We start from the raw sequence: 8,444 nt of genomic DNA on the forward strand, positions 1-8,444 counted from the left end.
AAAACACAAACCACTGGAGACGTACATCTCCAATGCATGGCGGAAGAGCCAGGTCTTCATGGCTCTTATGGGGTTGTGGAGTCCTTGGGGCTCTCTGAGCTTATTTGCTTCCTTGCAAATGGTTCATTACCCGGCTGGGTAACATCTTCAGTGCTAGAATGGAGTGGGGTTTTCTCTCTGTTTATATACAACAGAGAGCAAACCCCACTCCCTTCTAGCACTGAAGATGTTACCTAGCTGGGTAATGAAATGTTTGCAAGGAAGCAAATAAGCTCAGAGAGCCCCAAGGACTCCACAGTTCAACCCTGAGCTACACGTATTCTCTTCTTATGGGGCTGTCCATAAATCTATGCCCTCTTCCCTGTGACAGCCTTTCAGGTCTCCCTTCAGCTGTCTCTTCTTCAGGTTAAAGACACCCAATTTCTTTCACTGTTCTCCCACAATTCCTTTCACTGTTCTTCATGGGATTTAGGCTCCAATCCCATCCCCATCTTCATGGTTCTTCTCTGCTTCTCTGTTTCCAGTTTCTCATCATCCTTTTTGTAGTGTAGTGACCAGAACTGGACCCAGGATTCCAGGGGTGGTCCTACCAGCACAACGCTGAGCAGAACTATTACTTCCCGTGATCTCAGCTTGATACTTCTCTTGATGCAGCTCCAGGACTGCATTATCACCAGCCTTGTTTGGGGTCATGAATTTTCCTCGTCAGGAGGAACGAGCGGGAAGTTCTCCTACCTGCCCCCTGTGACCATTTTGGACAATATGTTGTTGATCAAGTTACTCAGACGTGTTGAGGTCTTGATTCCACATGGGCCACATCTGACATGGTGAGCTGAGCATTGTCTTTGTTATTTTCTCTGGGACATATTTTGGTCTGTTGACTCCAGTGATGTGGACAGGTATGATCTCGAACACCAGTGGGTTTTGATCCGTGTTCCTCAGGGCTCCTGTGTATAGCCAAGAGGACATGACAGGCTGGATTCAGGAGATTGCCAATCCCTTATTTTGGGAGATGTTGCTGGCAGCCCTCCTTAAGACCATATTCCCCCATCCTTAGGAGGCCCTCGTAGATCCAGCTGTTATGACTCCTGCTTTCCAATCTCTAACCTTCTCTTCTGAAGATGCAGCTACTGAATGCCATAGAAGGAGTGGATTATCTGGTCAGGGTTCAGGGACCACTCTGCCGATGATCTTTGATGGCATCTGGATGGAAGACCTGTACCCCTTTTATTGCGTGTCTACCCTGCTTTTCCATTTCTTCTGCCATCACATTGGCAGAAAAAAATGCAAACTAGGGTGAAACCACCAATATTCAATCAAAAAGGGAATTAAAAATATAGCTGTTAAAAGCTTGGCAGGAGGGCTATCAGTCGTATCGCCTAAATATCGGGAGGTTGGAGGCTAATCCCCTCTCTCCAGCAAGCACATTCTCATAATACCTGGGTGCTTTCAAGAGGTGATCCATTTCCACATACCAGTCAGTGGGCTTCTGGCAGAAGTGGGAATTTCAAAAACATCTCACAGCATCATTCAGGGAATCTCAGGGATCAAGTTCGAAATGAAACTACAATTTTTAAAAAACTAGGTATCATTCCAGAACATATCAATAAAAATACCATAATTAGACATTTATGGCTGCAAGGACATACTTTGCACAACGCTGGAAAAAAGACATAGTACTGGCAATATCTGATTGGGAACTTAAATGTGGAGAATATGCAGCAGTGGTGAAACTAACAGTATATATGCATAGCAGAAGTTTAACTAAGTTTAAGCAAGAGCTTCCACTTATTTTGTATATTGCACAGCAAGGTAAATACAAATAGAGTATAGGCTTTAAAGTTTATGCCAATCGCAAATAGGTTGGAGTACAAAGAAGGGGGGAGCCAAAAATTAAATACAGGTACTTATCCATATTATTATTTTTAGGGGGTTTTTTTCTTTTCTTCTTTTTCTTCGCTTTTTTAACATTGATAAATAATAATATAATGGAGATTTGGGCATTAAGCTAAAAAAATTCATATTGCTCTTTTATATCATCAAAACAACTTAGTGTATTTTGCTCGGCATGGTTTATCTTTTATCAATGTTATCCTGAGTGTTCACGGTATAACTTCAGTAATTCTCTGTCCATTTATTAATATTATCGTTTTTGAAAATACACCTTTCTTTTCAATAAATAAATAAATAAATAAATAAAAAAAACGTGCAGATCTGAGTAGCCAGGAAAGATTACTTATTTATTTTTATTTATTTCATTAAATTTATTACAGTTGCCCCCTCCAGCAGATTCTGGGCGGCTTGCAAAATGTAATTCTACATTAAAACAATTTAAAACAGAGAGAAAACCAGACAAAATAGCCTGAACTAACACAACCATTAGAACAGGTTCCCCAGATAATCAGTCCCCAAACACTTTTAAGGTCAAAACCAACAACCTAAATTGCATCTGGGAGGCATTTTGGATAGATGCAAAATCTATCATTCATATGATTCCTCTATTTGCACAATCAGCAACTGGACTACTGCATTTTATCTCAAGTGCCATTTCTGGACATTTTTCAAGTGTTGCCCAATGTACAGCACATCGCAGTTGTCAAGAGTGGGGTTGAATCAAGGTGGGGATAACTGTTGCTGAGTCCAGCCAGCCCAGCAAAAATTGCATCTGGCACACTGCCCCTAACTGTGGAAATGTGCTGTTCCCACAGCTGCTGTTTGCCAGTCCAGGAACAGGTAAGGATCAAGAATTTTCCTGGGGCAGTGCGATTCCACCTCGAATAGGCTCAGTCACAAAGATGGAGGTACCAACAGGACTTCCACCTTGTCTGGATTTAATTCCAGATTATTCTCCTTCCTCAGTCAACCCGTCATCCCAAGGAAGCAGCATTCAGAGATTGTGATGGTTCCCTGGAGTCTGAAGGTAAGTGTGATGGAATGTTGTTGTGAAGGCCATGCTCAGGGAGATAAGCATTTCCTTAGCCCCCAGCAGGAGTGTGGGAAATTTAAGAAGATGAGACTGGCACCCCCCTAAGGAATTCATGGTGTTGTGGCTTGCTGGCTTGGGAACTTAGGTTCAGTCTGGAGAGATTTCTGTCTTGAGGTGGAAGCTAATAAACTCAACAGAACTGTATTTGCATTGCCTCGTGGAGTTCTTTGGGCTGAACCTGACAGTAAGAAGCAAAGAAATGGGTGTCACCAGCACGTTGATGCCACTCAACTCCAAAGTGCAGGATGGTCTCCCCCAGGGCTTTCAAACAAACAGGGACATCTCAGGGGCGTGGGGGTGTCAGACACTACAGATGTAAAAAGAGGCAGGCTTCAATCACACAGATGCAGCCACCATCTTGGCTTTTCGGACCCCTGCTCCCCCCATGGACAACCCTGCACATAGATGCTTAACATGTTTGGCGTTGTTCTGTTGCCCGCATAATTTTCAGGCCTCTGATGATTTTTTCCCTTTCATTTCCCTCTCATATTGTGATGATGATTATTTTCATAGTTGGGTTGATCACAGCTGGATCTTAAAGGACGACAGGGGAAAAGGACAAGGGAGGGGGAATGAAATATGGCTGCTTATGATAAAACCCTGAAGTCTGCCGTTTTTTCCTGAGCCTCAAATGGATGGGAGGAAGCTTTTTGCAAATCAAATTAGGTTAGATTTGATTAGACTGTGTCTGGAGCAAAACGATCGTTGGCTGTAACAAGGCACACAGGGATTAAAAAACCATAGCTGCTCCTTGAAAATACAAAAGTCAACCAGCATTTGCATCTCCCTCTAGGAGAAGTGCTAGAAACCTACAAAATTCAGCAGCAAATTCTGCTACTTTAGGCTGAAAATAGGGTTAAAATAGCCTTTCCCACCCTCGCTTCTTCCAGACTTAAGTAGCAGCTGGTTAGAGATGTGAGGAACTGAGATGTGAGGGGAAATCGGCTTAAAACATCAAGGTAACCCTTATAGCACTAGACCCCAGATGTGGGAAATGTTATCTACGGCCCGTGGCATGACCTCGCCCTGCCCGTTGCATTTTTTCAAGAAAAAATGCAGGCCACACCACCAACAGGTCATCACACCTCTTCCTGCAATATTATCGGACATTAATGCTCCCCTCTTGGCCCAGGGCTGCTCTCCCGTCCCTTCCTGTCCTTTCGTTTCCCCTTCAAGGCTCCGAGTGCAGTTTTAGATGGCAAACTCAATGGGACCCAGAGCCCTCCCTGGCAGTGTTTCTCAACCTTGGCAACTGGAAGATGTGTGGACTTCAACTCCCAGAATTCCCCAGCCAGCCATGCTGGCTGGGGAATTCTGGGAGTTGAAGTCCACACGTCTTCCAGTTGCCAAGGTTGAGAAACACTGCTGTAGGGTTTGTAAATATCAATGGTATTGTGCTAATTATCTTTCAGCCCTCTTTGAGCAAACCAGCGGATTGACGAGGGCGCAAAATGCCATTTGGGTAGGGTGGCCCATACAGGGTGGGGATTATGGACACTGAAGTCCCACTGAACCAGAGCATGCCCCTTTGGGAAGACCAACGGGCGCTTAAAACTCTACAGTTTAGCTTGGCAGTGGAAGAACTGTTGGGTTTCAGTGCCATCTAGCGACCATAATGGTGAACAGCCCAGAGAGCTGGTGGAGGGTCTGCTGGCTGGCTGATGCTGTGTTCCTGTATCGGTCTACTCAGAAGCCAGTCCCAGTGAATGCAGAGGAGTTTATTCCCAAGTAATCTTGGAAATCAGCCCTTTCCATCTGAAGGGCTTGCCTGTAATCCAAGCCGGGCTGCTGAAGTTCCTAAGAAGTTCCTGCTCTCTGCACGTGCTTAAGCACGCTCTTCTGCTTTTGCTATTCCGTCACTCAACGGCTGATGCACTCATTCCATGCTCTTAACCATACCAGTGGACATGCTAAGCCCGGTTAGTTGTAAACTGAATTTAGGGTGGGTGGGTCACGTACTCTGTAAACGTACCTGTTTGGTTAATTCAAGGTTTGCTGTATTTTGCACCTCTAGAAAATCAATGACTGGAATAACCAAGTTATGCAAGTCATGTGAATGCCATTTCTGTGGAGGAAGTTTAACGTTAAGGTTTAAGGTTCACTCTGTCCAGTCTCCAGTAGACAGCAAACGTGGAGGAGACAGTCTTTCCAGCAGGCAGTTTATTAGCCCTGGAGATGGCAGGTCTTCTAAGCTTGTTGGGGGTTATTGCTGGAAATTGAAAAATTGCTTATTTGGCAGGCTAGAAGCCTACTCAGAAGAAAAAATGGGAGATCTCTGAAGAGACTAGTGAGGATACACACAGATCTAGGAAATGGAAGGTGAGAGATAGAAGGAAGAAGGTTGCAGGCCACTCACTATAATTTGTAAGAATTATGTCAGAAAGGTTAATGCCCAGATGCCTTGAACAACCACCTTAAAAAGACACTTGGTAAACAAAAGGAAAGGGAAAAAGGAGAAGGCAGAATAACTTGGCTCACATTTTACAACTGTCTTCTCTTAGAAGGGGGCAAAGCTGGCCGGCCATTGTTATGTCACTGAGGGAGGAAGGGGGCTCAGCTCAGAACAGATGAGAAAGGAAAGGAAGGATTACCTAATTTCAATTAATCCAGGACTCCAGAGCCAGATGAATTGCATCCTGAAAGGGAATAAACATCAGAGCCTGGTAGCACCTTTTCAGACTAACAACATCACGTTACTAGTAAAAGTCAAGGAGCACAATGAAAAAAACGGGACTAAGATTAAATATAAACACCAAACTAATGACAGCAGATACAGCAACAAGCTTTAGAACTGACAAAAAAAGATATTCTGCCTTTTAAGATCAACCAACGGCAGGAAAGGAACAAGCAGTCAAGAAATACGCCACAGAATAGCACTTGGCAGAGCAGCCATGAAGGCCTTGGAGAAGATCTTCAGATGCCGTGATGTGTCTCTACCTACAAAGGTCAGAATCGCGCAAGCCGTGGTGTGATGCTCTATGGAAGCGAAAGTTGGACTCTGAAGAAGCAAGATGGGAAGAGCATTGACCCCTGTGAACTCTGGTGTTGGGGAAGATTCCTGAGAAGACCGTGGACAGCCAAGGAAACAAAGCGATGGATCACTGAACAACTGAACCCAGAATCCTCATTCGAGGCCCAAATGACCAGGCTCAAATGATCCTCCTTCAGACACATGATGAGAAGACCAGCTCTCTGGAGAAGGCTCTGATGCTGGGAAAAGTGGAAGGAAAGAGAAGAAGAGGATGACCAGCAGCAAGGTGGAGGGACTCAGTTACAGCAGTGATGGGAGCACCATTGCAAGACTTGAATGACCCAGTTAGGGAGAGATCATTGGAGGAAATCTGTGGTCGCTAAGAGTCAACAACCTGATGGCACACGATCAGTCCATCAATCAGGTGGGAAAGAGAGTCTGGCAAGGGCCAGGGAGACATCTCGGGATGCCAAAAATCTGTAAGAGGTTGGGGTGTTACCCCGCTCCTTTTGGACATGCATGTATTGCTTGCATATATAAAAGGGGTGGCCCTGGACTGCCACGTTGTAAATTATGTCTCCTTAGTGGACACCCCTGGAGGCATCCACGAGTATCTAGCCTCTGTTTTTCTTGCCCTACTCGCTAACCATGCTGGTAACCTCTTGATGTGGTGGTAACTTTCCTGATTCACAGCATACACTTTTCTTGCAGCTTTGAGAAATTTTCCAGAGATGTGTGTTACTTTTGAAAGTTTTACTAATTCTCTTTTGTTTCAGAAGTTCCCTCTTTTGAAATCAGATTTCCTCCACTGACATATAAATGCACAGGTAGTCCTTACTTACAGACCATTCAGTGACCGTTCGAAGTTGCAACAGCGCTGAACAAGTACTTACGACCAGTCCTTGAAATTCCAGCCATCGCAGTGTTCCCACGGTCATGTGATCGCAATTCATTGTGTGAAAAATTCACGTGTTGTGCAAACCAGCCTGTCAGAGTTGTAGTGTGGAGGGCTTGAGACTCCAGACGTTTTGACTGCAGCTGACAGAATCACAGCCTGTCAGCTTTTCAAGGTAGAGGTGGTCAGGAAACAGGCTCCAGCTGAAGACTAGAGTTACACTTTATGGAGACGGGTGTTTGTAACAGAATCTTCCAAGTCTGCCCGCATTTTCTCTTCCCTCCCTCTTATACCCCAGGGAGGAGCCAGCCTCTTCCTAATATTTTTCCTATTTCCCAGGCTCAAAGCATGTTTTGGCACTTATTGCTGTAATGGTCTCTGCATAGTTTCTCCTAGGCCATCTCCATGGCTTTCTACGCAGCCAGGTCTTTCAGAGAGTTGCAGTCCAAATATGCCTGGCAGACATCAGGCTGGGAAAGGCTGGCTTTGGCCTAGGAGGTTGGGTCCTTAGGAGGACGGGGGGGTACATAAACTGAGCCAACCAGTTCTGTGCCCATGGCATGGCTGAGGTTGGCAAAGGAACAGGTTTTACCCCACCCAGAGTTGCACTATTCGGAGATGCCCTACAGCTTTTCAATCCTCAAAAGGGGGTCTCAGGGGCATCCGTTCTGGAAGCCAAGATTTGTCCCAATTAAAATTGTTAGCTGAAGCCCCAATTCTTAGGAGCAAATGAACCACCCTGGGATGGCACTGCTTCTACCAAGTGCCACAAGATGGCAGCAGAAACACATTGCCATCTTGGAGAAATCTTGGGAAGATGGGCTGAATCAATGGTCCTTTGATTGCAAAGTCCAAGCAGCAAAATAATGCCGAGTTAAATGAAATTACAGGAGAATCCTTAATGCCAGGGTGAATGTGTATGTGTGCATGGACTTGTAAGGCCAACGTGGCACAGCAGTTAAGGTGGTAGACCAGGACCAGGAAGCCCAGGTCGACCTTCAACCATGTAGCTCCCTGGGTGATTTTGGGCAAGTCACTCTCAGCTCAATCCTACCTCTCAGGGTTGTTCTTCTGGGGAAAAGCAGAGGAAGAGTATTATTTACACTGCCTTGAGCATCTGGAGGAAAGGCAGGGTATGATATCAATACTGAGCAGCAATATCACTGCACCAGAGAAGCCATGAGAGTTCAGCTTCTTGGTGAGTGATTTCTCCCAGCAGCAGTTAAAAGTGTCAGCTGGGCTGGGATTGCACAATACATTGGTCGAAGACAGGGTTTCCCAACCTTGGCAACTCTAAGATGTGTGGACTTCAATTCCCAGGAATTCTGGGAGTGGAAGCCCATACATGCTGGCCAGGGAATTCTGGGAGTGGGAGTCCACACACTGGCTGGGGAATTCTGGAAGTCCACATGTTGGCTGAGGAATTCTGGGAGTGGAAGTCCACACATCTTAAAGTTGCCACGGTTGAGAAAGTCTGGAGTAGAATCCCATGGATCCACGTGCTCAGTCAACCAAGCCATCACCTTAAGGTTTAATTTATTCAGGCATAATATAGTGTGCAAGCAGAACAACTGTGCCTTTTTAATTTGGAT

The sequence above is a fragment of the Python bivittatus genome, unplaced genomic scaffold (genome assembly GCF_059951505.1).
Source record: "Python bivittatus isolate LINGU-HERP-01145 unplaced genomic scaffold, Pbiv_v1 ctg000980_np1212, whole genome shotgun sequence".
Taxonomy (NCBI): domain Eukaryota; kingdom Metazoa; phylum Chordata; class Lepidosauria; order Squamata; family Pythonidae; genus Python; species Python bivittatus.